Below are 28,000 nucleotides of genomic sequence, written 5' to 3'. Positions count from 1 at the left end.
GTACACATTGACCAGGGTGGTGAAGTATGGTCAGTACACATTGACCAGCGTGGTGAAGTATGGTCAGTCCACATTGACCAGAGTGGTGAAGTATGGTCAGGTCACATTGACCAGCGTGGTGAAGTATGGTCAGGTCACATTGACCAGGGTGGTGAAGTATGGTCAGAACACATTGACCAGAGTGGTGAAGTATGGTCAGGTCACATTGACCAGGGTGGTGAAGTATGGTCAGTACACATTGACCAGCGTGGTGAAGTATGGTCAGTACACATTGACCAGCGTGGTGAAGTATGGTCAGTACACATTGACCAGGGTGGTGAAGTATGGTCAGTACACATTGACCAGCGTGGTGAAGTATGGTCAGGTCACATTGACCAGCGTGGTGAAGTATGGTCAGTACACATTGACCAGAGTGGTGAAGTATGGTCAGGTCACATTGACCAGCGTGGTGAAGTATGGTCAGGTCACATTGACCAGGGTGGTGAAGTATGGTCAGTACACATTGACCAGAGTGGTGAAGTATGGTCAGGTCACATTGACCAGGGTGGTGAAGTATGGTCAGTACACATTGACCAGCGTGGTGAAGTATGGTCAGTACACATTGACCAGCGTGGTGAATAATGGTCAGTACACATTGACCAGGGTGGTGAAGTATGGTCAGTACACATTGACCAGCGTGGTGAAGTATGGTCAGGTCACATTGACCAGCGTGGTGAAGTATGGTCAGGTCACATTGACCAGGGTGGTGAAGTATGGTCAGTACACATTGACCAGAGTGGTGAAGTATGGTCAGTACACATTGACCAGCGTGGTGAAGTATGGTCAGTACACATTGACCAGCGTGGTGAAGTATGGTCAGTACACATTGACCAGCGTGGTGAAATATGGTCAGGTCACATTGACCAGCGTGGTGAAGTATGGTCAGTACACATTGACCAGCTTGGTGAAGTATGGTCAGTACACATTGACCAGCATGGTGAAGTATGGTCAGTACACATTGACCAGCGTGGTGAAGTATGGTCAGGTCACATTGACCAGCGTGCTGAAGTATGGTCAGGTCACATTGACCAGAGTGGTGAAGTATGGTCAGTACACATTGACCAGCGTGGTGAAGTATGGTCAGTACACATTGACCAGGGTGGTGAAGTATGGTCAGTACACATTGACCAGCGTCGGTGAAGTATGGTCAGGTCACATTGACCAGCGTGGTGAAGTATGGTCAGGTCACATTGACCAGGGTGGTGAAGTATGGTCAGTACACATTGACCAGGGTGGTGAAGTATGGTCAGTACACATTGACCAGAGTGGTGAAGTATGGTCAGGTCACATTGACCAGGGTGGTGAAGTATGGTCAGTACACATTGACCAGCGTGGTGAAGTATGGTCAGTACACATTGACCAGGGTGGTGAAGTATGGTCAGTGCACATTGACCAGGGTGGTGAAGTATGGTCAGTACACATTGACCAGCGTGGTGAAGTATGGTCAGGTCACATTGACCAGCGTGGTGAAGTATGGTCAGTACACATTGACCAGCTTGGTGAAGTATGGTCAGTACACATTGACCAGCATGGTGAAGTATGGTCAGGTCACATTGACCAGGGTGGTGAAGTATGGTCAGTACACATTGACCAGAGTGGTGAAGTATGGTCAGGTCACATTGACCAGGGTGGTGAAGTATGGTCAGTACACATTGACCAGCGTGGTGAAGTATGGTCAGTACACATTGACCAGGGTGGTGAAGTATGGTCAGTACACATTGACCAGGGTGGTGAAGTATGGTCAGTACACATTGACCAGGGTGGTGAAGTATGGTCAGTACACATTGACCAGCGTGGTGAAGTATGGTCAGTCCACATTGACCAGCGTGGTGAAGTATGGTCAGTACACATTGACCAGAGTGGTGAAGTATGGTCAGTACACATTGACCAGCGTGGTGAAGTATGGTCAGTACACATTGACCAGCGTGGTGAAGTATGGTCAGTACACATTGACCAGCGTGGTGAAATATGGTCAGGTCACATTGACCAGCGTGGTGAAGTATGGTCAGTACACATTGACCAGCTTGGTGAAGTATGGTCAGTACACATTGACCAGCATGGTGAAGTATGGTCAGTACACATTGACCAGCGTGGTGAAGTATGGTCAGGTCACATTGACCAGCGTGCTGAAGTATGGTCAGGTCACATTGACCAGAGTGGTGAAGTATGGTCAGTACACATTGACCAGCGTGGTGAAGTATGGTCAGTACACATTGACCAGCGTGGTGAATAATGGTCAGTACACATTGACCAGCGTCGGTGAAGTATGGTCAGGTCACATTGACCAGCGTGGTGAAGTATGGTCAGTACACATTGACCAGCGTGGTGAAGTATGGTCAGTACACATTGACCAGCGTGGTGAAGTATGGTCAGTACACATTGACCAGAGTGGTGAAGTATGGTCAGTACACATTGACCAGGGTGGTGAAGTATGGTCAGTACACATTGACCAGGGTGGTGAAGTATGGTCAGTACACATTGACCAGGGTGGTGAAGTATGGTCAGTACACATTGACCAGGGTGGTGAAGTATGGTCAGTACACATTGACCAGCGTGGTGAAGTATGGTCAGGTCACATTGACCAGGGTGGTGAAGTATGGTCAGTACACATTGACCAGAGTGGTGAAGTATGGTCAGGTCACATTGACCAGGGTGGTGAAGAATGGTCAGTACACATTGACCAGCGTGGTGAAGTATGGTCAGTACACATTGACCAGGGTGGTGAAGTATGGTCAGTACACATTGACCAGGGTGGTGAAGTATGGTCAGTACACATTGACCAGCGTGGTGAAGTATGGTCAGTACACATTGACCAGCGTGGTGAAGTATGGTCAGTACACATTGACCAGCGTGGTGAAGTATGGTCAGTACACATTGACCAGCGTGGTGAAGTATGGTCAGGTCACATTGACCAGAGTGGTGAAGTATGGTCAGTACACATTGACCAGCGTGGTGAAGTATGGTCAGTACACATTGACCAGCGTGGTGAAGTATGGTCAGTACACATTGACCAGCGTGGTGAAGTATGGTCAGGTCACATTGACCAGCGTGGTGAAGTATGGTCAGTACACATTGACCAGCTTGGTGAAGTATGGTCAGTACACATTGACCAGCGTGGTGAAGTATGGTCAGTACACATTGACCAGCGTGGTGAAGTATGGTCAGGTCACATTGACCAGCGTGGTGAAGTATGGTCAGGTCACATTGACCAGAGTGGTGAAGTATGGTCAGTACACATTGACCAGCGTGGTGAATTATGGTCAGTACACATTGACCAGCGTGGTGAAGTATGGTCAGGTCACATTGACCAGCGTGGTGAAGTATGGTCAGTACACATTGACCAGCGTGGTGAAGTATGGTCAGTACACATTGACCAGCGTGGTGAAGTATGGTCAGTCCACATTGACCAGCGTGGTGAAGTATGGTCAGGTCACATTGACCAGCGTGGTGAAGTATGGTCAGTACACATTGACCAGCGTGGTGAAGTATGGTCAGTACACATTGACCAGGGTGGTGAAGTATGGTCAGGTCACATTGACCAGCGTGGTGAAGTATGGTCAGTACACATTGACCAGCGTGGTGAAGTATGGTCAGTACACATTGACCAGCGTGGTGAAGTATGGTCAGGTCACATTGACCAGCGTGGTGAAGTATGGTCAGTACACATTGACCAGCTTGGTGAAGTATGGTCAGTACACATTGACCAGCGTGGTGAAGTATGGTCAGTACACATTGACCAGCGTGGTGAAGTATGGTCAGGTCACATTGACCAGCGTGGTGAAGTATGGTCAGGTCACATTGACCAGAGTGGTGAAGTATGGTCAGTACACATTGACCAGCGTGGTGAATTATGGTCAGTACACATTGACCAGCGTGGTGAAGTATGGTCAGGTCACATTGACCAGCGTGGTGAAGTATGGTCAGTACACATTGACCAGCGTGGTGAAGTATGGTCAGTACACATTGACCAGAGTGGTGAAGTATGGTCAGGTCACATTGACCAGCGTGGTGAAGTATGGTCAGGTCACATTGACCAGGGTGGTGAAGTATGGTCAGTACACATTGACCAGAGTGGTGAAGTATGGTCAGGTCACATTGACCAGGGTGGTGAAGTATGGTCAGTACACATTGACCAGCGTGGTGAAGTATGGTCAGTACACATTGACCAGGGTGGTGAAAGTATGGTCAGTACACATTGACCAGGGTGGTGAAGTATGGTCAGGTCACATTGACCAGGGTGGTGAAGTATGGTCAGTACACATTGACCAGAGTGGTGAAGTATGGTCAGGTCACATTGACCAGGGTGGTGAAGTATGGTCAGTACACATTGACCAGCGTGGTGAAGTATGGTCAGTACACATTGACCAGGGTGGTGAAGTATGGTCAGTACACATTGACCAGGGTGGTGAAGTATGGTCAGTACACATTGACCAGGGTGGTGAAGTATGGTCAGGTCACATTGACCAGCGTGGTGAAGTATGGTCAGTACACATTGACCAGCGTGGTGAAGTATGGTCAGTACACATTGACCAGCGTGGTGAAGTATGGTCACGTCACATTGACCAGAGTGGTGAAGTATGGTCAGTACACATTGACTAGCGTCGTGAAGTATGGTCAGTACACATTGACCAGCGTGGTGAAGTATGGTCAGTACACATTGACCAGCGTGGTGAAGTATGGTCAGGTCACATTGACCAGCGTGGTGAAGTATGGTCAGTACACATTGACCAGCTTGGTGAAGTATGGTCAGTACACATTGACCAGCGTGGTGAAATATGGTCAGTACACATTGACCAGCGTGGTGAAGTATGGTCAGGTCACATTGACCAGCGTGGTGAAGTATGGTCAGTACACATTGACCAGGGTGGTGAAGTATGGTCAGTACACATTGACCAGGGTGGTGAAGTATGGTCAGTACACATTGACCAGGGTGGTGAAGTATGGTCAGTACACATTGACCAGAGTGGTGAAGTATGGTCAGTACACATTGACCAGGGTGGTGAAGTATGGTCAGTACACATTGACCAGGGTGGTGAAGTATGGTCAGTACACATTGACCAGCGTGGTGAAGTATGGTCAGTACACATTGACCAGCGTGGTGAAGTATGGTCAGGTCACATTGACCAGCGTGATGAAGTATGGTCAGTACACATTGACCAGCGTGGTGAAGTATGGTCAGTACACATTGAACAGCATGGTGAAGTATGGTCAGTTCACATTGACCAGAGTGGTGAAGTATGGTCAGTACACATTGACCAGGGTGGTGAAGTATGGTCAGTACACATTGACCAGCGTGGTGAAGTATGGTCAGGTCACATTGACCAGCGTGGTGAAGTATGGTCAGTACACATTGACCAGCGTGGTGAAGTATGGTCAGTACACATTGACCAGAGTGGTGAAGTATGGTCAGTACACATTGACCAGCGTGGTGAAGTATGGTCAGTACACGTTGACCAGCGTGGTGAAGTATGGTCAGTACACATTGACCAGAGTGGTGAAGTATGGTCAGTACACATTGACCAGGGTGGTGAAGTATGGTCAGTACACATTGAACAGCATGGTGAAGTATGGTCAGTCCACATTGACCAGAGTGGTGAAGTATGGTCAGGTCACATTGACCAGGGTGGTGAAGTATGGTCAGTACACATTGACCAGAGTGGTGAAGTATTGTCAGGTCACATTGACCAGGGTGGTGAAGTATGGTCAGTACACATTGACCAGCGTGGTGAAGTATGGTCAGTACACATTGACCAGGGTGGTGAAGTATGGTCAGTCTACATTGACCAGCGTGGTGAAGTATGGTCAGTACACATTGACCAGAGTGGTGAAGTATGGTCAGTCCACATTGACCAGCGTGGTGAAGTATGGTCAGTCCACATTGACCAGGGTGGTGAAGTATGGTCAGTACACATTGACCAGGGTGGTGAAGTATGGTCAGTACACATTGACTAGGGTGGTGAAGTATGGTCAGTGCACATTGACCAGGGTGGTGAAGTATGGTCAGTACACATTGACCAGCGTGGTGAAGTATGGTCAGTACACATTGACCAGCGTGGTGAAGTATGGTCAGTACACATTGACCAGGGTGGTGAAGTATGGTCAGTACACATTGACCAGGGTGGTGAAGTATGGTCAGTACACATTGACCAGCGTGGTGAAGTATGGTCAGGTCACATTGACCAGCGTGGTGAAGTATGGTCAGTACACATTGACCAGCGTGGTGAAGTATGGTCAGTACACATTGAACAGCGTGGTGAAGTATGGTCAGGTCACATTGACCAGCGTGGTGAAGTATGGTCAGTACACATTGACCAGGGTGGTGAAGTATGGTCAGTACACATTGACCAGCGTGGTGAAGTATGGTCAGTACACATTGAACAGCGTGGTGAAGTATGGTCAGTTCACATTGACCAGAGTGGTGAAGTATGGTCAGGTCACATTGACCAGGGTGGTGAAGTATGGTCAGTACACATTGACCAGCGTGGTGAAGTATGGTCAGTACACATTGACCAGGGTGGTGAAGTATGGTCAGTCTACATTGACCAGCATGGTGAAGTATGGTCAGTACACATTGACCAGAGTGGTGAAGTATGGTCAGTCCACATTGACCAGCGTGGTGAAGTATGGTCAGTCCACATTGACCAGGGTGGTGAAGTATGGTCAGTCCACATTGACCAGGGTGGTGAAGTATGGTCAGTACACATTGACTAGGGTGGTGAAGTATGGTCAGTGCACATTGACCAGGGTGGTGAAGTATGGTCAGTACACATTGACCAGCGTGGTGAAGTATGGTCAGTACACATTGACCAGCGTGGTGAAGTATGGTCAGTACACATTGACCAGGGTGGTGAAGTATGGTCAGTACACATTGACCAGGGTGGTGAAGTATGGTCAGTACACATTGACCAGCGTGGTGAAGTATGGTCAGGTCACATTGACCAGCGTGGTGAAGTATGGTCAGTACACATTGACCAGCGTGGTGAAGTATGGTCAGTACACATTGAACAGCGTGGTGAAGTATGGTCAGGTCACATTGACCAGCGTGGTGAAGTATGGTCAGTACACATTGACCAGGGTGGTGAAGTATGGTCAGTACACATTGACCAGCGTGGTGAAGTATGGTCAGTACACATTGAACAGCGTGGTGAAGTATGGTCAGTTCACATTGACCAGAGTGGTGAAGTATGGTCAGGTGACATTGACCAGGGTGGTGAAGTATGGTCAGTACACATTGACCAGCGTGGTGAAGTATGGTCAGTACACATTGACCAGGGTGGTGAAGTATGGTCAGTCTACATTGACCAGCATGGTGAAGTATGGTCAGTACACATTGACCAGAGTGGTGAAGTATGGTCAGTCCACATTGACCAGCGTGGTGAAGTATGGTCAGTCCACATTGACCAGGGTGGTGAAGTATGGTCAGTCCACATTGACCAGGGTGGTGATGTATGGTCAGTACACATTGACTAGGGTGGTGAAGTATGGTCAGTGCACATTGACCAGGGTGGTGAAGTATGGTCAGTACACATTGACCAGCGTGGTGAAGTATGGTCAGTACACATTGACCAGCGTGGTGAAGTATGGTCAGTACACATTGACCAGGGTGGTGAAGTATGGTCAGTACACATTGACCAGGGTGGTGAAGTATGGTCAGTACACATTGACCAGCGTGGTGAAGTATGGTCAGGTCACATTGACCAGCGTGGTGAAGTATGGTCAGTACACATTGACCAGCGTGGTGAAGTATGGTCAGTACACATTGAACAGCGTGGTGAAGTATGGTCAGGTCACATTGACCAGCGTGGTGAAGTATGGTCAGTACACATTGACCAGGGTGGTGAAGTATGGTCAGTACACATTGACCAGCGTGGTGAAGTATGGTCAGTACACATTGAACAGCGTGGTGAAGTATGGTCAGTTCACATTGACCAGAGTGGTGAAGTATGGTCAGTACACATTGACCAGGGTGGTGAAGTATGGTCAGTACACATTGACCAGCGTGGTGAAGTATGGTCAGGTCACATTGACCAGCGTGGTGAAGTATGGTCAGTACACATTGACCAGCGTGGTGAAGTATGGTCAGTACACATTCACCAGAGTGGTGAAGTATGGTCAGTACACATTGACCAGGGTGGTGAAGTATGGTCAGTACACATTGACCAGGGTGGTGAAGTATGGTCAGTACACATTGACCAGGGTGGTGAAGTATGGTCAGTACACATCGACCAGGGTGGTGAAGTATGGTCAGTACACATTGACCAGCGTGGTGAAGTATGGTCAGTCCACATTGACCAGAGTGGTGAAGTATGGTCAGGTCACATTGACCAGGGTGGTGAAGTATGGTCAGTACACATTGACCAGAGTGGTGAAGTATGGTCAGGTCACATTGACTAGGGTGGTGAAGTATGGTCAGTACACATTGACCAGCGTGGTGAAGTATGGTCAGTACACATTGACCAGGGTGGTGAAGTATGGTCAGTCTACATTGACCAGCGTGGTGGAGTATGGTCAGTAAACATTGACCAGAGTGGTGAAGTATGGTCAGTCCACATTGACCAGCGTGGTGAAGTATGTTCAGTCCACATTGACCAGGGTGGTGAAGTATGGTCAGTCCACATTGACCAGGGTGGTGAAGTATGGTCAGTACACATTGACCAGCGTGGTGAAGTATGGTCAGTACACATTGACCAGGGTGGTGAAGTATGGTCAGTCTACATTGACCAGCGTGGTGGAGTATGGTCAGTAAACATTGACCAGAGTGGTGAAGTATGGTCAGTCCACATTGACCAGCGTGGTGAAGTATGTTCAGTCCACATTGACCAGGGTGGTGAAGTATGGTCAGTCCACATTGACCAGGGTGGTGAAGTATGGTCAGTACACATTGACTAGGGTGGTGAAGTATGGTCAGTACACATTGACCAGGGTGGTGAAGTATGGTCAGTACACATTGACCAGCGTGGTGAAGTATGGTCAGTACACATTGACCAGCGTGGTGAAGTATGGTCAGTACACATTGACCAGCGTGGTGAAGTATGGTCAGTACACATTGACCAGGGTGGTGAAGTATGGTCAGTACACATTGACCAGGGTGGTGAAGTATGGTCAGTACACATTGACCAGCGTGGTGAAGTATGGTCAGGTCACATTGACCAGCGTGGTGAAGTATGGTCAGTACACATTGACCAGCGTGGTGAAGTATGGTCAGTACACATTGAACAGCGTGGTGAAGTATGGTCAGGTCACATTGACCAGCGTGGTGAAGTATGGTCAGTACACATTGACCAGGGTGGTGAAGTATGGTCAGGTCACATTGACCAGCGTGGTGAAGTATGGTCAGTACACATTGACCAGAGTGGTGAAGTATGGTCAGTACACATTGACCAGGGTGGTGAAGTATGGTCAGTACACATTGACCAGGGTGGTGAAGTATGGTCAGTATACATTGACCAGGGTGGTGAAGTATGGTCAGTACACATCGACCAGGGTGGTGAAGTATGGTCAGTACACATTGACCAGCGTGGTGAAGTATGGTCAGTCCACATTGACCAGAGTGGTGAAGTATGGTCAGTTCACATTGACCAGCGTGGTGAAGTATGGTCAGGTCACATTGACCAGCGTGGTGAAGTATGGTCAGTACACATTGACCAGCGTGGTGAAGTATGGTCAGGTCACATTGACCAGCGTGGTGAAGTATGGTCAGTACACATTGACCAGAGTGGTGAAGTATGGTCAGTACACATTGACCAGCGTGGCGAAGTATGGTCAGTACACATTGACCAGCGTGGTGAAGTATGGTCAGTACACATTGACCAGAGTGGTGAAGTATGGTCAGTCCACATTGACCAGCGTGGTGAAGTATGGTCAGTACACATTGACCAGCGTGGTGAAGTATGGTCAGTACACATTGACCAGGGTGGTGAAGTATGGTCAGTACACATTGACCAGCGTGGTGAAGTATGGTCAGTACACATTGACCAGCGTGGTGAAGTATGGTCAGGTCACATTGACCAGCGTGGTGAAGTATGGTCAGTACACATTGACCAGCGTGGTGAAGTATGGTCAGTACACATTGAACAGCGTGGTGAAGTATGGTCAGTTCACATTGACCAGAGTGGTGAAGTATGGTCAGTACACATTGACCAGGGTGGTGAAGTATGGTCAGTACACATTGACCAGCGTGGTGAAGTATGGTCAGGTCACATTGACCAGCGTGGTGAAGTATGGTCAGTACACATTGACCAGCGTGGTGAAGTATGGTCAGTACACATTGACCAGAGTGGTGAAGTATAGTCAGTACACATTGACCAGCGTGGTGAAGTATGGTCAGTACACGTTGACCAGCGTGGTGAAGTATGGTCAGTACACATTGACCAGAGTGGTGAAGTATGGTCAGTACACATTGACCAGGGTGGTGAAGTATGGTCAGTACACATTGACCAGCGTGGTGAAGTATGGTCAGTCCACATTGACCAGAGTGGTGAAGTATGGTCAGGTCACATTGACCAGGGTGGTGAAGTATGGTCAGTACACATTGACCAGAGTGGTGAAGTATGGTCAGGTCACATTGACCAGGGTGGTGAAGTATGGTCAGTACACATTGACCAGCGTGGTGAAGTATGGTCAGTACACATTGACCAGGGTGGTGAAGTATGGTCAGTCTACATTGACCAGCATGGTGAAGTATGGGCAGTACACATTGACCAGAGTGGTGAAGTATGGTCAGTCCACATTGACCAGCGTGGTGAAGTATGGTCAGTCCACATTGACCAGGGTGGTGAAGTATGGTCAGTCCACATTGACCAGGGTGGTGAAGTATGGTCAGTACACATTGACTAGGGTGGTGAAGTATGGTCAGTACACATTGACCAGGGTGGTGAAGTATGGTCAGTACACATTGACCAGCGTGGTGAAGTATGGTCAGGTCACATTGACCAGCGTGGTGAAGTATGGTCAGTACACATTGACCAGCGTGGTGAAGTATGGTCAGTACACATTGAACAGCGTGGTGAAGTATGGTCAGGTCACATTGACCAGCGTGGTGAAGTATGGTCAGTACACATTGACCAGGGTGGTGAAGTATGGTCAGGTCACATTGACCAGCGTGGTGAAGTATGGTCAGTACACATTGACCAGGGTGGTGAAGTATGGTCAGTCCACATTGACCAGCGTGGTGAAGTATGGTCAGTCCACATTGACCAGGGTGGTGAAGTATGGTCAGTCCACATTGACCAGGGTGGTGAAGTATGGTCAGTACACATTGACTAGGGTGGTGAAGTATGGTCAGTGCACATTGACCAGGGTGGTGAAGTATGGTCAGTACACATTGACCAGCGTGGTGAAGTATGGTCAGTACACATTGACCAGCGTGGTGAAGTATGGTCAGTACACATTGACCAGGGTGGTGAAGTATGGTCAGTACACATTGACCAGGGTGGTGAAGTATGGTCAGTACACATTGACCAGCGTGGTGAAGTATGGTCAGGTCACATTGACCAGCGTGGTGAAGTATGGTCAGTACACATTGACCAGCGTGGTGAAGTATGGTCAGTACACATTGAACAGCGTGGTGAAGTATGGTCAGGTCACATTGACCAGCGTGGTGAAGTATGGTCAGTACACATTGACCAGGGTGGTGAAGTATGGTCAGTACACATTGACCAGCGTGGTGAAGTATGGTCAGTACACATTGAACAGCGTGGTGAAGTATGGTCAGTTCACATTGACCAGAGTGGTGAAGTATGGTCAGGTCACATTGACCAGGGTGGTGAAGTATGGTCAGTACACATTGACCAGCGTGGTGAAGTATGGTCAGTACACATTGACCAGGGTGGTGAAGTATGGTCAGTCTACATTGACCAGCATGGTGAAGTATGGTCAGTACACATTGACCAGAGTGGTGAAGTATGGTCAGTCCACATTGACCAGCGTGGTGAAGTATGGTCAGTCCACATTGACCAGGGTGGTGAAGTATGGTCAGTCCACATTGACCAGGGTGGTGATGTATGGTCAGTACACATTGACTAGGGTGGTGAAGTATGGTCAGTGCACATTGACCAGGGTGGTGAAGTATGGTCAGTACACATTGACCAGCGTGGTGAAGTATGGTCAGTACACATTGACCAGCGTGGTGAAGTATGGTCAGTACACATTGACCAGGGTGGTGAAGTATGGTCAGTACACATTGACCAGGGTGGTGAAGTATGGTCAGTACACATTGACCAGCGTGGTGAAGTATGGTCAGGTCACATTGACCAGCGTGGTGAAGTATGGTCAGTACACATTGACCAGCGTGGTGAAGTATGGTCAGTACACATTGAACAGCGTGGTGAAGTATGGTCAGGTCACATTGACCAGCGTGGTGAAGTATGGTCAGTACACATTGACCAGGGTGGTGAAGTATGGTCAGTACACATTGACCAGCGTGGTGAAGTATGGTCAGTACACATTGAACAGCGTGGTGAAGTATGGTCAGTTCACATTGACCAGAGTGGTGAAGTATGGTCAGTACACATTGACCAGGGTGGTGAAGTATGGTCAGTACACATTGACCAGCGTGGTGAAGTATGGTCAGGTCACATTGACCAGCGTGGTGAAGTATGGTCAGTACACATTGACCAGCGTGTTGAAGTATGGTCAGTACACATTCACCAGAGTGGTGAAGTATGGTCAGTACACATTGACCAGGGTGGTGAAGTATGGTCAGTACACATTGACCAGGGTGGTGAAGTATGGTCAGTACACATTGACCAGGGTGGTGAAGTATGGTCAGTACACATCGACCAGGGTGGTGAAGTATGGTCAGTACACATTGACCAGCGTGGTGAAGTATGGTCAGTCCACATTGACCAGAGTGGTGAAGTATGGTCAGGTCACATTGACCAGGGTGGTGAAGTATGGTCAGTACACATTGACCAGAGTGGTGAAGTATGGTCAGGTCACATTGACCAGGGTGGTGAAGTATGGTCAGTACACATTGACCAGCGTGGTGAAGTATGGTCAGTACACATTGACCAGGGTGGTGAAGTATGGTCAGTCTACATTGACCAGCGTGGTGGAGTATGGTCAGTAAACATTGACCAGAGTGGTGAAGTATGGTCAGTCCACATTGACCAGCGTGGTGAAGTATGTTCAGTCCACATTGACCAGGGTGGTGAAGTATGGTCAGTCCACATTGACCAGGGTGGTGAAGTATGGTCAGTACACATTGACTAGGGTGGTGAAGTATGGTCAGTACACATTGACCAGGGTGGTGAAGTATGGTCAGTACACATTGACCAGCGTGGTGAAGTATGGTCAGTACACATTGACCAGCGTGGTGAAGTATGGTCAGTACACATTGACCAGCGTGGTGAAGTATGGTCAGTACACATTGACCAGGGTGGTGAAGTATGGTCAGTACACATTGACCAGGGTGGTGAAGTATGGTCAGTACACATTGACCAGCGTGGTGAAGTATGGTCAGGTCACATTGACCAGCGTGGTGAAGTATGGTCAGTACACATTGACCAGCGTGGTGAAGTATGGTCAGTACACATTGAACAGCGTGGTGAAGTATGGTCAGGTCACATTGACCAGCGTGGTGAAGTATGGTCAGTACACATTGACCAGGGTGGTGAAGTATGGTCAGGTCACATTGACCAGCGTGGTGAAGTATGGTCAGTACACATTGACCAGAGTGGTGAAGTATGGTCAGTACACATTGACCAGGGTGGTGAAGTATGGTCAGTACACATTGACCAGGGTGGTGAAGTATGGTCAGTATACATTGACCAGGGTGGTGAAGTATGGTCAGTACACATCGACCAGGGTGGTGAAGTATGGTCAGTACACATTGACCAGCGTGGTGAAGTATGGTCAGTCCACATTGACCAGAGTGGTGAAGTATGGTCAGTTCACATTGACCAGCGTGGTGAAGTATGGTCAGGTCACATTGACCAGCGTGGTGAAGTATGGTCAGTACACATTGACCAGCGTGGTGAAGTATGGTCAGGTCACATTGACCAGCGTGGTGAAGTATGGTCAGTACACATTGACCAGAGTGGTGAAGTATGGTCAGTACACATTGACCAGCGTGGCGAAGTATGGTCAGTACACATTGACCAGCGTGGTGAAGTATGGTCAGTACACATTGACCAGAGTGGTGAAGTATGGTCAGTCCACATTGACCAGCGTGGTGAAGTATGGTCAGTACACATTGACCAGCGTGGTGAAGTATGGTCAGTACACATTGACCAGGGTGGTGAAGTATGGTCAGTACACATTGACCAGCGTGGTGAAGTATGGTCAGTACACATTGACCAGCGTGGTGAAGTATGGTCAGGTCACATTGACCAGCGTGGTGAAGTATGGTCAGTACACATTGACCAGCGTGGTGAAGTATGGTCAGTACACATTGAACAGCGTGGTGAAGTATGGTCAGTTCACATTGACCAGAGTGGTGAAGTATGGTCAGTACACATTGACCAGGGTGGTGAAGTATGGTCAGTACACATTGACCAGCGTGGTGAAGTATGGTCAGGTCACATTGACCAGCGTGGTGAAGTATGGTCAGTACACATTGACCAGCGTGGTGAAGTATGGTCAGTACACATTGACCAGAGTGGTGAAGTATAGTCAGTACACATTGACCAGCGTGGTGAAGTATGGTCAGTACACGTTGACCAGCGTGGTGAAGTATGGTCAGTACACATTGACCAGAGTGGTGAAGTATGGTCAGTACACATTGACCAGGGTGGTGAAGTATGGTCAGTACACATTGACCAGCGTGGTGAAGTATGGTCAGTCCACATTGACCAGAGTGGTGAAGTATGGTCAGGTCACATTGACCAGGGTGGTGAAGTATGGTCAGTACACATTGACCAGAGTGGTGAAGTATGGTCAGGTCACATTGACCAGGGTGGTGAAGTATGGTCAGTACACATTGACCAGCGTGGTGAAGTATGGTCAGTACACATTGACCAGGGTGGTGAAGTATGGTCAGTCTACATTGACCAGCATGGTGAAGTATGGGCAGTACACATTCACCAGAGTGGTGAAGTATGGTCAGTCCACATTGACCAGCGTGGTGAAGTATGGTCAGTCCACATTGACCAGGGTGGTGAAGTATGGTCAGTCCACATTGACCAGGGTGGTGAAGTATGGTCAGTACACATTGACTAGGGTGGTGAAGTATGGTCAGTACACATTGACCAGGGTGGTGAAGTATGGTCAGTACACATTGACCAGCGTGGTGAAGTATGGTCAGGTCACATTGACCAGCGTGGTGAAGTATGGTCAGTACACATTGACCAGCGTGGTGAAGTATGGTCAGTACACATTGAACAGCGTGGTGAAGTATGGTCAGGTCACATTGACCAGCGTGGTGAAGTATGGTCAGTACACATTGACCAGGGTGGTGAAGTATGGTCAGGTCACATTGACCAGCGTGGTGAAGTATGGTCAGTACACATTGACCAGAGTGGTGAAGTATGGTCAGTACACATTGACCAGGGTGGTGAAGTATGGTCAGTACACATTGACCAGGGTGGTGAAGTATGGTCAGTATACATTGACCAGGGTGGTGAAGTATGGTCAGTACACATCGACCAGGGTGGTGAAGTATGGTCAGTACACATTGACCAGCGTGGTGAAGTATGGTCAGTCCACATTGACCAGAGTGGTGAAGTATGGTCAGTTCACATTGACCAGCGTGGTGAAGTATGGTCAGGTCACATTGACCAGCGTGGTGAAGTATGGTCAGTACACATTGACCAGCGTGGTGAAGTATGGTCAGGTCACATTGACCAGCGTGGTGAAGTATGGTCAGTACACATTGACCAGAGTGGCGAAGTATGGTCAGTACACATTGACCAGCGTGGCGAAGTATGGTCAGTACACATTGACCAGCGTGGTGAAGTATGGTCAGTACACATTGACCAGAGTGGTGAAGTATGGTCAGTCCACATTGACCAGCGTGGTGAAGTATGGTCAGTACACATTGACCAGCGTGGTGAAGTATGGTCAGTACACATTGACCAGGGTGGTGAAGTATGGTCAGTACACATTGACCAGCGTGGTGAAGTATGGTCAGTACACATTGACCAGCGTGGTGAAGTATGGTCAGGTCACATTGACCAGCGTGGTGAAGTATGGTCAGTACACATTGACCAGCGTGGTGAAGTATGGTCAGTACACATTGAACAGCGTGGTGAAGTATGGTCAGTTCACATTGACCAGAGTGGTGAAGTATGGTCAGTACACATTGACCAGGGTGGTGAAGTATGGTCAGTACACATTGACCAGCGTGGTGAAGTATGGTCAGGTCACATTGACCAGCGTGGTGAAGTATGGTCAGTACACATTGACCAGCGTGGTGAAGTATGGTCAGTACACATTGACCAGAGTGGTGAAGTATAGTCAGTACACATTGACCAGCGTGGTGAAGTATGGTCAGTACACGTTGACCAGCGTGGTGAAGTATGGTCAGTACACATTGACCAGAGTGGTGAAGTATGGTCAGTACACATTGACCAGGGTGGTGAAGTATGGTCAGTACACATTGACCAGCGTGGTGAAGTATGGTCAGTCCACATTGACCAGAGTGGTGAAGTATGGTCAGGTCACATTGACCAGGGTGGTGAAGTATGGTCAGTACACATTGACCAGAGTGGTGAAGTATGGTCAGGTCACATTGACCAGGGTGGTGAAGTATGGTCAGTACACATTGACCAGCGTGGTGAAGTATGGTCAGTACACATTGACCAGGGTGGTGAAGTATGGTCAGTCTACATTGACCAGCATGGTGAAGTATGGTCAGTACACATTGACCAGAGTGGTGAAGTATGGTCAGTCCACATTGACCAGCGTGGTGAAGTATGGTCAGTCCACATTGACCAGGGTGGTGAAGTATGGTCAGTCCACATTGACCAGGGTGGTGAAGTATGGTCAGTACACATTGACTAGGGTGGTGAAGTATGGTCAGTACACATTGACCAGGGTGGTGAAGTATGGTCAGTACACATTGACCAGCGTGGTGAAGTATGGTCAGTACACATTGACCAGCATGGTGAAGTATGGTCAGTACACATTGACCAGGGTGGTGAAGTATGGTCAGTACACATTGACCAGCGGGGTGAAGTATGGTCAGGTCACATTGACCAGCGTGGTGAAGTATGGTCAGTACACATTGACCAGCGTGGTGAAGTATGGTCAGTACACATTGAACAGCGTGGTGAAGTATGGTCAGGTCACATTGACCAGCGTGGTGAAGTATGGTCAGTACACATTGACCAGGGTGGTGAAGTATGGTCAGTACACATTGACCAGCGTGGTGAAGTATGGTCAGTACACATTGAACAGCGTGGTGAAGTATGGTCAGTTCACATTGACCAGAGTGGTGAAGTATGGTCAGTACACATTGACCAGGGTGGTGAAGTATGGTCAGTACACATTGACCAGCGTGGTGAAGTATGGTCAGGTCACATTGACCAGCGTGGTGAAGTATGGTCAGTACACATTGACCAGCGTGGTGAAGTATGGTCAGTACACATTGACCAGAGTGGTGAAGTATGGTCAGTACACATTGACCAGGGTGGTGAAGTATGGTCAGTACACATTGACCAGGGTGGTGAAGTATGGTCAGTACACATTGACCAGGGTGGTGAAGTATGGTCAGTACACATCGACCAGGGTGGTGAAGTATGGTCAGTACACATTGACCAGCGTGGTGAAGTATGGTCAGTCCACATTGACCAGAGTGGTGAAGTATGGTCAGGTCACATTGACCAGGGTGGTGAAGTATGGTCAGTACACATTGACCAGAGTGGTGAAGTATGGTCAGGTCACATTGACCAGGGTGGTGAAGTATGGTCAGTACACATTGACCAGCGTGGTGAAGTATGGTCAGTACACATTGACCAGGGTGGTGAAGTATGGTCAGTCTACATTGACCAGCATGGTGGAGTATGGTCAGTACACATTGACCAGAGTGGTGAAGTATGGTCAGTCCACATTGACCAGCGTGGTGAAGTATGGTCAGTCCACATTGACCAGGGTGGTGAAGTATGGTCAGTCCACATTGACCAGGGTGGTGAAGTATGGTCAGTACACATTGACTAGGGTGGTGAAGTATGGTCAGTACACATTGACCAGGGTGGTGAAGTATCGTCAGTACACATTGACCAGCGTGGTGAAGTATGGTCAGTACACATTGACCAGCGTGGTGAAGTATGGTCAGTACACATTGACCAGGGTGGTGAAGTATGGTCAGTACACATTGACCAGGGTGGTGAAGTATGGTCAGTACACATTGACCAGCGTGGTGAAGTATGGTCAGGTCACATTGACCAGCGTGGTGAAGTATGGTCAGTACACATTGACCAGCGTGGTGAAGTATGGTCAGTACACATTGAACAGCGTGGTGAAGTATGGTCAGGTCACATTGACCAGCGTGGTGAAGTATGGTCAGTACACATTGACCAGGGTGGTGAAGTATGGTCAGGTCACATTGACCAGGGTGGTGAAGTATGGTCAGTATACATTGACCAGGGTGGTGAAGTATGGTCAGTACACATCGACCAGGGTGGTGAAGTATGGTCAGTACACATTGACCAGCGTGGTGAAGTATGGTCAGTCCACATTGACCAGAGTGGTGAAGTATGGTCAGTTCACATTGACCAGCGTGGTGAAGTATGGTCAGGTCACATTGACCAGCGTGGTGAAGTATGGTCAGTACACATTGACCAGCGTGGTGAAGTATGGTCAGGTCACATTGACCAGCGTGGTGAAGTATGGTCAGTACACATTGACCAGAGTGGTGAAGTATGGTCAGTACACATTGACCAGCGTGGCGAAGTATGGTCAGTACACATTGACCAGCGTGGTGAAGTATGGTCAGTACACATTGACCAGAGTCGTGAAGTATGGTCAGTCCACATTGACCAGCGTGGTGAAGTATGGTCAGTACACATTGACCAGCGTGGTGAAGTATGGTCAGTACACATTGACCAGCGTGGTGAAGTATGGTCAGTACACATTGACCAGCGTGGTGAAGTATGGTCAGTACACATTGACCAGCGTGGTGAAGTATGGTCAGTACACATTGACCAGAGTGGTGAAGTATGGTCAGTACACATTGACCAGGGTGGTGAAGTATGGTCAGTCCACATTGACCAGCGTGGTGAAGTATGGTCAGTACACATTGACCAGGGTGGTGAAGTATGGTCAGTTCACATTGACCAGTGTGGTGAAGTATGGTCAGTACACATTGACCAGCCTGGTGAAGTATGGTCAGTACACATTGATCAGCGTGGTGAAGTATGGTCAGGTCACATTGACCAGAGTGGTGAAGTATGGTCAGTACACATTGACCAGAGTGGTGAAGTATGGTCAGTACACATTGACCAGAGTGGTGAAGTATGGTCAGTACACATTGACCAGGGTGGTGAAGTATGGTCAGTACACATTGACCAGAGTGGTGAAGTCCGGACTCGGACTACAATTAAATTTGATTATATTTTTATAATATTAAATAAATAATAATAAATGATAAATAATAATAAATGATAAATAAAAATAATCAAATTTGATTATTGTAAAAGCATTATAAATAAATAAAAAATCCAATAATCTAATTTTATTACTTTTAAATAAGAATAAATAAAAACCACATTTTATTATTTTTAAAATAAGATTAAATAAATAAAAAACATACGTTAAAATAATAAAATTTGATTGTTTTAAATAATAAAGAAATATACATTATAAGTTAAAATAATCAAATTGGATTATTTTTAAATAATAATGATTAAATAATAAAATAATTGGCCTATTTCGATCACTTTTACATAATAAATAAAGGCAGAAATATTTAATTAATAATTTAGCCTTTCTTTATAACCACAAATAATCACATTTGATTATTTTAAATAATAAGTAAATAAAATTTCGTTTAAAATGTAACTAATCAAATTTGATTATATTTAAATAAGAATAAATAAATAAAAATAATGAAATCTGATTATTATATGAATTAAAAAAAGAGGGATGACATTGTCATCCTCTCAGCCGACAAGGTCAATGCCACTGTCATCATGGATAAAATAGAATATAACAACAAAATTAAAGAATTACTCAATGATGGTAGCTATACAAAAATAAAAAGAGATCCCACCAACAGCCTCGTCATACAAACCAAAATCATTTCTGATTCAACCACATTAATTGATCAAACCAAACAGTTCTCGTTGAAACCTTCTGCTGCCAGGCCACCAAGATTATACGGCTTACCAAAAATACATGAAGTAGCACCCTTCGTCCCATCGTCTCTACTACAGTGAGGGAAAAAAAGTATTTGATCCCCCGCTGATTTTGTACGTTTGCCCACTGACTCAACACTGCCCATAGACTCAACACTGCACCATAGACTCAACACTGCACCACCATAGACTCAACACTGTACCATAGACTCAGCACTGCACCATAGACTCAACACCGCACCATAGACTCAACACTGCCCATAGACTCAACACTGCACCATAGACTCAACACTGCACCATAGACTCAACACTGCACCATAGACTCAACACTGCACCATAGATTCAACACTGCCCATAGACTCAACACTGCCCATAGACTCAACACTGCCCATATACTCAACACTGCACCATAGACTCAACACTGCACCATAGACTCAGCACTGCACCATAGACTCAGCACTGCACCATAGACTCAACACTACACCATAGACTCAACACTACACCATAGACTCAGCACTGCACCATAGACTCAGCACTGCACCATAGACTCAACACTGCACAATAGACTCAGCACTGTACCATAGACTCAGCACTGCACCATAGACTCAGCACTGCACCATAGACTCAACACTGCACCATAGACTCAGCACTGCACCATAGACTCAGCACTGTACCATAGACTCAACACTGCACCATAGACTCAACACTGCACCATAGACTCAACACTGCCCATAGACTCAACACTGCACCATAGACTCAACACCGCACCATAGACTTAACACTGCCCACTGACTCAACACTGCACCATAGACTCAACACTGCCCATAGACTCAGCACTGCACCATAGACTCAGCACTGCACCATAGACTCAACACTGCACCATAGACTCAACACCGCACCATAGACTCAACACTGCCCACTGACTCAACACTGCACCATAGACTCAGCACTACACCATAGACTCAACACTGCCCATAGGGGGATCCCTGCCTAGGGGTGTGAGGGGTCAAGGGGATCCCTGCCTAGGGGGTGTGAGGGGTCAAGGGGATCCCTGCCTAGGGGGTGTGAGGGGTCAAGGGGATCCCTGCCTAGGGGGTGTGAGGGGTCAAGGGGATCCCTGCCTAGGGGGTGTGAGGGGTTTTACTGGCACGAAGTTTTCGCCGAGGCTTCGCGGTCCGCCCCTCTAGGCCGCTGTAACTTTATTGACACCACGCGGTTCCTGTAACTTTATTGACACCACGTGGTGTCTGTAACTTTATTGACACCACGTGTGTCACTGTGTGTCGCTGTGTCACTGTGTACACTGTGTGTGTGTACACTGTGTCACTGTGTGTGTGTACACTGTGTGTGTACACTGTGTGTGTGTACACTGTGTGTGTGTACTGTGTGTCACTGTGTGTACACTGTGTGATGTACTGTGTGTCACTGTGTGTGTGTCGCTGTGTGTCACTGTGTGTGGGGAGCGATAGTGTAGCGGTTAGCGCGCTGCGCTATGAACCTGGCGACCCGGGTTCGATACCCGCTCACGGCCAACACCAGTGACGATTATCTGAACCGGTCCCGGGCTTCCCCTAGGTCGACTCAGCCTAAAATGAGTACCTGGTGCGGTGTGTAAACATTGCCACTAGGGAGACAAAGGCGGTCGGGCGTGGTGCTGGCCACCCACCCCCTCGTGTACCGTTCAGGCCTTCATAGGTGCTCGCTAACAGCACTTGCCCCTACAGTCTAAGGCTATATGGGGGATCTTCAGCAGTTTCTATTGCTGTGGTTGTCCCACCTGATGACGATTGCTTGTGTTGTGATCTAAACGCCGTGATCTGTTATGTTTCTACCCACGTGGTGACTTTACCGAAATAACTCAAGAGTGTGGATTCCTGCAGTCACGACAGCTTCGAATCAAGATTACCTACAAACAACACAACTGAGATGACGAAAAAAGTATTTGATCCCCCGCTGATTTTGTACGTTTGCCCACTGACTCAACACTGCCCATAGACTCAACACTGCACCATAGACTCAACACTGCACCACCATAGACTCAACACTGTACCATAGACTCAGCACTGCACCATAGACTCAACACCGCACCATAGACTCAACACTGCCCATAGACTCAACACTGCACCATAGACTCAACACTGCACCATAGACTCAACACTGCACCATAGACTCAACACTGCACCATAGATTCAACACTGCCCATAGACTCAACACTGCCCATAGACTCAACACTGCCCATATACTCAACACTGCACCATAGACTCAACACTGCACCATAGACTCAGCACTGCACCATAGACTCAGCACTGCACCATAGACTCAACACTACACCATAGACTCAGCACTGCACCATAGACTCAGCACTGCACCATAGACTCAACACTGCACAATAGACTCAGCACTGTACCATAGACTCAGCACTGCACCATAGACTCAGCACTGCACCATAGACTCAACACTGCACCATAGACTCAGCACTGCACCATAGACTCAGCACTGTACCATAGACTCAACACTGCACCATAGACTCAACACTGCACCATAGACTCAACACTGCCCATAGACTCAACACTGCACCATAGACTCAACACCGCACCATAGACTTAACACTGCCCACTGACTCAACACTGCACCATAGACTCAACACTGCCCATAGACTCAGCACTGCACCATAGACTCAGCACTGCACCATAGACTCAACACTGCACCATAGACTCAACACCGCACCATAGACTCAACACTGCCCACTGACTCAACACTGCACCATAGACTCAGCACTACACCATAGACTCAACACTGCCCATAGGGGGATCCCTGCCTAGGGGTGTGAGGGGTCAAGGGGATCCCTGCCTAGGGGGTGTGAGGGGTCAAGGGGATCCCTGCCTAGGGGGTGTGAGGGGTCAAGGGGATCCCTGCCTAGGGGGTGTGAGGGGTCAAGGGGATCCCTGCCTAGGGGGTGTGAGGGGTCAAGGGGATCCCTGCCTAGGGGGTGTGAGGGGTCAAGGGGATCCCTGCCTAGGGGGTGTGAGGGGTCAAGGGGATCCCTGCCTAGGGGGTGTGAGGGGTTTTACTGGCACGAAGTTTTCGCCGAGGCTTCGCGGTCCGCCCCTCTAGGCCGCTGTAACTTTATTGACACCACGCGGTTCCTGTAACTTTATTGACACCACGTGGTGTCTGTAACTTTATTGACACCACGTGTGTCACTGTGTGTCGCTGTGTCACTGTGTACACTGTGTGTGTGTACACTGTGTCACTGTGTGTGTGTACACTGTGTGTGTACACTGTGTGTGTGTACACTGTGTGTGTGTACTGTGTCACTGTGTGTCACTGTGTGTACACTGTGTGATGTACTGTGTGTCACTGTGTGTGTGTCGCTGTGTGTCACTGTGTGTGGGGAGCGATAGTGTAGCGGTTAGCGCGCTGCGCTATGAACCTGGCGACCCGGGTTCGATTCCCGCTCACGGCCAACACCAGTGACGATTATCTGAACCGGTCCCGGGCTTCCCCTAGGTCGACTCAGCCTAAAATGAGTACCTGGTGCGGTGTGTAAACATTGCCACTAGGGAGACAAAGGCGGTCGGGCGTGGTGCTGGCCACCCACCCCCTCGTGTACCGTTCAGGCCTTCATAGGTGCTCGCTAACAGCACTTGCCCCTACAGTCTAAGGCTATATGGGGGATCTTTGTATCTTTGTTTTTGTCACTGTGTGTGTCGCTGTGTCACTGTTTGTGTACACTGTGTGTGTACACTGTGTGTGTATACACTGTGTGTGTATACACTGTGTGTGTGTACACTGTGTTTGTGTACACTGTGTGTGTGTACACTGTGTGTGTGTACACTGTGTGTGTACACTGTGTATGTGTACACACTGTGTGTGTGTACACTGTGTGTGTACACTGTGTGTGTGTACTGTGTGTACACTGTGTGTGTGTATACACTGTGTGTGTGTACACTGTTTGTGTCCGCATTGAACCGAACCCCCGGCAAGGCCATCCACTTAACGTTGAGAGAAAATTCACACGAAATGTCCTTTTCAACGAAGTCTTCCAGATGTAAATTGATACAAGCTTTTAATGAAGAAATAAAATCATCTAATTCAAAACACAACACAATTCAAAGATGCTTCATTTTAAAACTTCAAAACGGAGCATGGGGTACTTGCGTGAATGCGTCCTTCGTGTGCAAATGTTGTGACTTTCCTGGCCTGAAGGCCGTCAATGTGTTGGACCCTTATTGGTGCACAGCGTCTCAACAACAGCAGTGGGGTTTGCTTCAACCGATAGGTACGAACATCCAGACGTCAATCAGCAAGGAGCATTTATAGTCCTAGCTAGACAAAATCTACGTCAACACGTAAGACAAAACTACAATTCGTGTTGTAGAGAATGTACCTCCTCCTATACGTGTAACTTTTAAGTGGTATGCCTTGTAACTGATAAATGATCCGAGCGTGCTCCCTATTTCAAAGACAATGAGTTGCTCCAGAGGCAGACGCTTTGTGAAACACAAAAGTACCCTTTGACCTGTATCACAAGAACAACGGGTCTCACCCGAGTTATCTGTACAGGTTACTTTCAAACACACACACACACTTTGTCCTAACATCACTTATTCAATGTTTGACCCTCAGATAAAATGTTACATTTACGCGCACAATCAGACAAGTATTAATTCTAAATTATTGACGGGCATATTAACAACATTGAATTACTGCAGCGAAATTGACTGCATCACGTTAAATCGTATTAACAAGAAGTTATTTTACAAATACGCACCGTCTACTTAACAGTGTATGTACAACGTACTATTGTTGCGTCATTCAAAACGAGTAGGCCGTTGCATGCTGGCGTCTGGGTCAAAATGTATCAAATTCTAAACATTACGCTACAAATAATAGATCACGGCGTTTCGATGGCAACACAAGCAATCGTCATCAGGTGGGACAAGCACAGCAGCAAGAAGAAGAAACTGCTGGAGTAGGCGCCTACTACTTCAGCAGTTTCTATTGCTGTGGTTGTCCCACCTGATGACGATTGCTTGTGTTGTGATCTAAACGCCGTGATCTGTTATGTTTCTACCCACGTGGTGACTTTACCGAAATAACTCAAGAGTGTGGATTCCTGCAGTCACGACAGCTTCGAATCAAGATTACCTACAAACAACACAACTGAGATGACGCATCAATCATCGCCCCCTACTGACAGGCTCTTGTCCACATGCAGGCCGGTGCAGGGCCACCACCTTGTACCACACAGGGGCAGCTGCTACTTGGGGATGCTCTTCGAGTGTTTCAGACGAGGTACGACACGAAACTTTGAGTTGCTGAGGCGATAAAGCAAGCACCGTGTAAATGCAATTGTTATAACATAGTGAATGCTTGGGAGCTTATTGTCTCTCGCTCCTGGTTACAGATCTACCCAACCCATGGGCCCACAAAGTGTTCAACTTCACGTTCTTGTCATTAAAGGCCCGTGACAAAGGTGCATCTATTGTAGCGACATCGTCTCTGGCTTACACATCTACCGGGTCTCCACTTGACTTTGGATTGTCAAGGAGGAAGTCCACCCACACCTCCACTTCCACAAACTGCTGGGAGTTGCCTCGCTCTGCCTCAGTCAGAATTCTCCTCCTGCTTTACGTTGCCTCCATCGATGTGAAGGTCCCATTTTGGAGTTGAATCTTCATCTTCACATTTCACCTTCACTTCTTCGCTCTTCACCATCACTTCTTCACATTTCACCTTCACCTCTTCATATTTCACCTCGATACCTTTAAAAGTGTCCAAGCTGGGATTTTTTTCCAGTTCATGTTTCATGAGGGATGGGCTCATTGCGGCACTTTGACTTTCACAAGCTGATTTCAGACTCCACTCCTTGTGGATCTTCTGATGCTTCTGTGTTCTCTGGTGTACTTGAAGATTTGATGAATGTGCAAATGCCTTCCCACACACACTGCACTTAAAGGGTTTCTCTCCCGTGTGTACTCTGGTGTTTTTTAAGAGCAGATGACTGTGAAAATGCCTTCCCACACACACTGCACTTGAAGGCTTTCTCTCCCGTGTGTGTTCTCCGGTGTGATTTAAGACCAGATGACTGTGAAAATGCCTTCCCACACACACTGCATTCGAAGGGTTTCTCTCCCGTGTGTGTTCTCTGGTGTTTTTTAAGAGCAGATGACCGTGAAAATGCCTTCACACACACACTGCACTTGAAGGGTTTCTCTCCCGTGTGTGTTCTGTGGTGTTTTATAAGAGTAGATGAATCTGAAAATGTCTTCCCACACACAGTGCACCTGAAGGGTTTCTCTCCCGTGTGTGTTCTCTGGTGTGTTTTAAGAGCAGATGAATCAGAAAATGTCTTCCCACACACACTGCACCTGAAGGGTTTCTCTCCTGTATGTGTTCTCTGGTGTGTTTTAAGAGCAGATGACCGTGAAAATGCCTTCACACACACACTGCACTTGAAGGGTTTCTCTCCCGTGTGTGTTCTCTGGTGTTTTTTAAGAGTAGATAAATCTGAAAATTTCTTCCCACATACAGTGCACTTGAAGGGTTTCTCTCCCGTGTGTGTTCTCTGGTGTGCTTTAAGAGCAGATGACCATGAAAATGCCGTCCCGCACACACTGCACTTGAAGGGTTTCTCTCCCGTGTGTGTTCTCTGGTGTTTTTTAATATTAGATGATTCTGGAAATGCCTTCCCACACACACTGCAAATGAAGGGTTTCTCTCCTGTGTGTGTTCTCTGGTGTGTTTTAAGAGCAAATGAATCTGAAAATGTCTTCCCACACACAGTGCACCTGAAGGGTTTCTCTCCCGTGTGTGTTCTCTGGTGTGTTTTAAGAGCAAATGAATCTGAAAATGTCTTCCCACACACACTGCACAAGAAGGGTTTCTCTCCTGTATGTGTTCTCTGGTGTGTTTTAAGAGCAGATGACCGTGAAAATGCCTTCACACACACACTGCACTTGAAGGGTTTCTCTCCCGTGTGTGTTCTGTGGTGTTTTATAAGAGTAGATGAATCTGAAAATGTCTTCCCACACACAGTGCACCTGAAGGGTTTCTCTCCCGTGTGTGTTCTCTGGTGTGTTTTAAGAGCAGATGAATCAGAAAATGTCTTCCCACACACACTGCACAAGAAGGGTTTCTCTCCTGTATGTGTTCTCTGGTGTGTTTTAAGAGCAGATGACCATGAAAATGCCGTCCCACACACACTGCACTTGAAGGGTTTCTCTCCCGTGTGTGTTCTCTGGTGTTTTTTAATATTAGATGATTCTGGAAATGCCTTCCCACACACACTGCAAATGAAGGGTTTCTCTCCTGTGTGTGTTCTCTGGTGTGTTTTAAGAGCAAATGAATCTGAAAACGTCTTCACACACATACTGCACTTGAAGGGTTTCTCTCCCGTGTGTGTTCTCTGGTGTATTTTAAGAGTCGATGAATCTGAAAATGCCTTCCCACACACAGTGCACTTGAAGGGTTTCTCTCCTGTGTGTGTTCTCTGGTGGGTCTCAAGAACTGATGGCCATGCAAATGCCTTGTCACACACAGTGCACTTAAAGGGTTTCTCTCCCGTGTGTGTTCTCTGGTGTGATATAAGACCATATGACTGTGAAAATGCCTTCCCACACACACTGCACTTGAAGGGTTTCTCTCCCGTGTGTGTTTTCTGATGTTTTTTAAGAGCAGATGACCGTGAAAATGCCTTCCCACACACACTGCACTTGAAGGGT

The sequence above is a fragment of the Petromyzon marinus genome, unplaced genomic scaffold (assembly GCF_048934315.1).
Source record: "Petromyzon marinus isolate PM22_M1 ecotype Great Lakes invasive population unplaced genomic scaffold, UKy_Petmar_22M1.pri1.0 PM_G_Scaffold_99, whole genome shotgun sequence".
NCBI classification, from domain to species: Eukaryota; Metazoa; Chordata; class Hyperoartia; order Petromyzontiformes; family Petromyzontidae; genus Petromyzon; species Petromyzon marinus.
Note: the sequence above shows the minus strand (reverse complement) of the source record.